This window comes from Lactuca sativa, chromosome 8 (assembly GCF_002870075.4).
Source record: "Lactuca sativa cultivar Salinas chromosome 8, Lsat_Salinas_v11, whole genome shotgun sequence".
NCBI classification, from domain to species: domain Eukaryota; kingdom Viridiplantae; phylum Streptophyta; class Magnoliopsida; order Asterales; family Asteraceae; genus Lactuca; species Lactuca sativa.
The window spans coordinates 5,661,272-5,666,964 of NC_056630.2; positions in this window are offsets into that span (position 1 = coordinate 5,661,272).

Below are 5,693 nucleotides of genomic sequence, written 5' to 3' on the forward strand. Positions count from 1 at the left end.
CGGGCACATGAAAGGGATGCTACGAAAGTGGCTTGTATCATGATGGCCACGATGACAGCGGAACTCCAAAAGTCTTATGAGGATTTCTACCCTTATGAAATGCACCAAGATTTGATGGAAAGATACCATCAAAGTGCAAGACAAGAGAGGTATGAAATCATCTGCTCCATGATAACAACCATGATGAAGGACGGGGAATCCGTCACGAGCCACATGCAGAAAATGCAAAGGTATGTGGATCGTTTGCTGAAGCTTAATGTGAACTTCCCGGAGGATCTTGCAATAGATATTATTTTGCATTCCTTACCATCGTGCTATGATCAATTCCGCATGACATATCACATGAACAAGGAAGAAGTCACCCTCAGCAAACTTCAGGGACTTCTCAAGACCGCAGAAACAGGTCTTAAGGGGAAGTCGGTTGCCATCACTCCTACTCAAAACTCTACTCCGGTTTTGGCAATCGGGAAAAGTCGAGGGAGGAAGAGAAAGAGCTCTTCTAAGGGTACCAAGGCTCGGACCCTTGATGGCTCTTCTTCAAGTGGAACCAAGAAAGGTTTCGTTACTCCTTCTTCTGACCCAAAAGAGGCTGAATGCTTCTATTGCCATGAAAAAGCTCATTGGAAGCGGAACTGCCCAAAATACCAGCAAGATGTGAAGGATGGGAAAGTTAAACCCAACCATGCAGGTATTTACACTATCATTTCTAATAACTCACCCCATTCTAATTCTTGGGTCCTTGATACCGGGTGTGGTATTCACATTTGTTGTGACTTGCAGGGACTAAGAAGAAGTGAGGATGTGGAGCAAGGAAGGATAAACTTGATCATGGGGAATAGGAAAGCTATACCTGTTACCAAGATTGGAGTTTATACTTTATCGCTAAGTAGTGGGTTTAGTTTAGATTTGAATAAGTGTTGTTATTCGCCAGGAATGGAAAGAAATATTATTTCCTTTCATGCTTTGTACAAACAAGGGTTTACCTTTTCATTTAATAATGAAGTTGGTTCTATAGATGTTTTCTATAATAATGTCTTTTATTTTAAAGCATTACCTTGTGATGGTGTGTATGAAGCTGTATCTGTTGTAGATAACTTGGGAAATAATGTTTTGTGTATTGATTCTACTAATAATAACTTGGATAAAGCATCTTTATGGCATTGTCGTCTTGGACATATAAGCAAGAAACGCATAGGCCAACTCCAAAAAGATGGAGTCTTGGAGTCGTTTGACCTAAAGTCAGATGATAGTTGCGAATCATGCTTACTTGGAAAAATGACAAAGTCACCCTTCACAGGTTCGTGTGAGAGGGGTGAAGGTTTGTTGGACCTTATACACACGGATGTGTGTGGACCATTCAAACATGCCACTAGAGATGCTAATCGTTATTATTTGACTTTTACCGATGATTACAGTAGATATGGATATGTCTACTTAATCAAGCATAAGTCAGAGACTTTCGAGAAGTTTAAGGAATTTAAACAGGAAGTCGAGAATCAATTGGGCAGGAACATTAAGATGCTTCGATCCGATCGTGGTGGTGAGTATCTTAGTTCAGAGTTCCTCGACTATCTAAGGGAATGTGGGATAGTCTCACAATTGACACCTCCCAGGACACCGCAATTGAATGGTGTGGCTGAGAGGCGTAATCGAACCTTGTTGGACATGGTTCGTTCCATGATGAGTCGAGCTTCGCTACCAATCTCATTCTGGGGGTATGCCTTAGAGACTGCCGCCCATATCCTCAATCTAGTCCCTACAAAGAAAGTTGCCAAAACTCCTCACGAGATGTGGACTGGTAAAGTACCTAAACTAGACCACATCAATATTTGGGGCTGCGAGGCTTTCGTGAGACGCGAGACTCATGATAAGCTCGAACCCCGAAGCGAGAGGTGTATTTTCATCGGCTACCCACAGCATTCCTTTGGTTACCTCTTCTACAGACCTAGTGACAATGTGGTCTTTGTAGCAAGAAGAGGAGTCTTTCGAGAGAGAGAGTTTATAAGCCAAGGAGACAGTGGGAGGCAAGTTGATCTTGAAGAAATTCAAGAGTCAAGTGGTGAAGGAACTTCAAACTCTAGCCCTCAACTTGAGGAGGAAACTCCTGTTGAGCCAATTGACGAATCTGTACCTCTGAGGCGTTCCACGAGAGTTAGGAGTGCACCTGAGCATTACTATGGATTCCATATTACTGCAGAAGGTGAGACACTTATTAGTGATGAGACACTAGTAAGTCAAGATGACCCTAACAGCTACGAGGAAGCCATGGCAGGCCCAGAGTCTGCTAAATGGAAAGAGGCTATGGATAGCGAGATACAATCCATGTATGACAATCAAGTTTGGAACTTGGTTGAGAATGTACCAGGTCGAAAGACTGTAGGGTGCAAATGGGTCTTCAAAAAGAAGACCGACATGGATGGTAAAGTACACACTTATAAGGCTAGGCTGGTTGCAAAGGGCTTCTCTCAAATTCCTGGAGTGGACTATGATGAGACCTTTTCTCCGGTAGCCAAGATTAAGTCTATTCGGGTTCTGTTAGCTATAGCCGCATTTCATGACTATGAAATTTGGCAAATGGATGTCAAAACCGCTTTCCTTAATGGAAAGTTGGCTGAAGATGTTTACATGAGTCAGCCAGAGGGTTTTGTCAGTAACGAGTACCCTAATAGAGTGTGTAAGCTTGAGAAATCCATTTATGGATTAAAGCAAGCACCTCGCAGATGGAATCTTTGCTTTGATGAAAAGGTCAAGGAATTTGGCTTTTCTAGGAGTGAAGATGAATCTTGTGTATATGTCAAGGCTAGTGGGAGTATAGTTAGCTTTTTGGTATTGTATGTGGATGACATACTACTCATAGGAAACGACATTCCAACCTTGCAGGAAGTAAAGACCTGGCTTGGAAAGTGTTTCGCTATGAAGGACCTTGGTGAAGCTGCCTATATTTTGGGGATAAGGATCTTGAGAGATCGGAGTAAAAGATTAATTGGACTTAGTCAAAGTACCTACTTGGAGAAGATTCTGAAGAGATTCAGAATGCAAAACTCCAAGAAAGGAGAGTTGCCCATCCAGAGTAGCACCAAGCTGAGTAAGACACAAAGCCCTAGCACTGAGGCTGAGATAGCAGAAATGAGTCGATTACCTTATGCTTCGGCTGTAGGTTCGATCATGTATGCTATGACGTGTACTCGACCTGATGTAGCCTTTGCCTTGAGCATGGTTAGCAGGTTTCAGGGGAACCCTGGCAAGGCACACTGGATTGCGGTAAAGAATATTCTCAAGTACCTGCGAAGGACTAAGGACTGGGTCCTTACCCTCGGTGGGAGTGATGACTTGAGAGTTGTAGGGTATAGTGATGCTAGCTTCCAGACTGATAGGGATAACTTCCGCTCTCAGTCGGGCTGGGTCTTTACCCTAAATGGAGGAGCAATTTCTTGGAAGAGTTCCAAGCAAGAGACAGTGGCAGATTCTACTTGTGAATCAGAGTATATTGCAGCTAGCAAAGCGGCAAAGGAGGCGTTATGGCTGAGGAACTTCATTGGAGACCTTGGAGTTGTACCAGCTATTAAAGAGCCAATGGAAATTTTCTGTGATAGTGAAAGTGTTGTTGCCTTAGCTAAGGAACCAAGGGATCACGGAAGATCCAGACACATCGACAGAAAATACCATTTCATCAGACATCGGATCGAAGAAGGACTCCTCGTGGCAAAGAGGGTATCATCGGATGAGAACCCAGCAGATCCCCTCACGAAGGGACTGACTCGGGTTAAGCATCTTCAGCATGCTCGGAGCATAGGGCTGAAGGATGATATTAGATTTAGTAGTTAGATAACCCAGAAATTTGTAAAGTGTAATTGACATTAGATGATGAATAAAAGGAGTTTTATTTATGAGTAAAGTGTTGCTATCTCTTGTCGATCGTTTACTATATTTCTTTTGCATGTTTTGACTTCCAGAATAATTTTGTTTGGTATAACATATTATTCAAACCTCCACAGTCGGTCATATGTCGGAAGTAGGTATGAATCAAGACTGTCATGTTTGGTTGTAGAGGTCTGGGACAAGGCTACGACAATCATGAGTGCTCATAAGTTCTGAGCATTGGACTCAACCCACGCTCACTGGAATCACTTCATGGAATTCTATCTCGAGTGATCGTGAGACGGTAATATCATATAAGTCTTTAAACCTAGAGATATGATTTGTTACTTACGAGTTGGTTATGCATTAATTGTACGAAAAACGCATTGGTAACTCGATGTTATAAAATCGTGCTCTTATGTGTAATTCAATGAGTAGTAGAACAAACATATGAGTCGAAGTTTATCTGTTCCTTCTTGGATTAGAAGCTGATATCTGGGCCCCTCGATGATTTTGTTTTGACCTATGTACCGGGCCCGGTCAGAACTAGATTGATGTGTTCAATAAAGTTCTTTGTCAAACAAATCGGAAATCGGGAAACAAACTGCTGGACAATAAGTAAGACATTGTTCCATGTATTTGTCCGGCTGATATCTAGAACGGAGGATTATATGATCACTTATCTTAAATGGCATACCATCGTCTTCTCAAGTTTCGAGAAACCTTGTAAAGAGCTACGATTGCCGATCGGTTCCTGAAGTCATACTTGCAGTAATAGTTACTAGACTTATCCAAGTGGGAGACTGTTGGATAAGGTGTCTAAGTCCATAACTATTTCTGGTATGTACTTGACCCGACCCGGCATGGTCCATTTGGGTTGCATGGCACCATGCAATTGGATAAACTAAATGAGAGAAATAACGCTTGGAGATTATTAATATATTATAAGTTCTAATATATTAATAATATTATTTGATTAGTTGATCAAAGAATTAATTTGGAATTAATTAAGTGATCAAAGGATAACTAATTAAATATATGGGTTGATTATGTAAATCATCCATATCTTGTATAGTGGGCTAAGAGGCTCCATGGATTATCAAGTTGGGTTCTACCCATAGGATGCTCCATGGATGCTCCATGGGAGTTACAAACCCATGGGTCATGGAAATGAAGAGTCATGACACATTAGGGTTTACATGGTGTAACCCTAGATGTGTCAACACTATATAAGGATCATATTCTCCACCAAAATCGGCTACACAAGTTGAACACACTAAGGAATAAGGGGGCTTGGCCGATTTTTGAAGAGTGTGTATTCTCTCATAAGTTCTTCCAGGAGCATTTGGTGTTGTGTGAAGCATTTGAGGCATCACCACTTGAGGTGCTAGGCTCACAAGGTTTCAAGAAACACAAGCAACAACAAGGTAAGTTATTCTATCTATACTTTATGTTAAAATTGTTCCCCATGTATGCTAGATAGGATATAACCTTGGAATTCAACTTTGCATGACAAATTAGACAAACATAGATCCAAGGTTATTAGGGTTGCATGTACACTTAGGAAGTGTTAGAATGCTCAAAACCCATCACTCGGCAAGTCCACTCACTGAGTGATTTACGTGAAACCCTAACTCTACTCGCTGAGTCTCAAGAACAACTCGGCGAGTTCATGCCATGCACAAACTCTAATGACCTCCTGAGGTCAGATCTGTGCCCCTAAGCCGCAGATTTGGCCTTCCCAAGCATGAATGTCATGTAAAGTCCGAATCTTGATGCTTATATACCAACAACAAGGCATCAAATGGTGATTTAGCCCCAAAAATAACAACCTA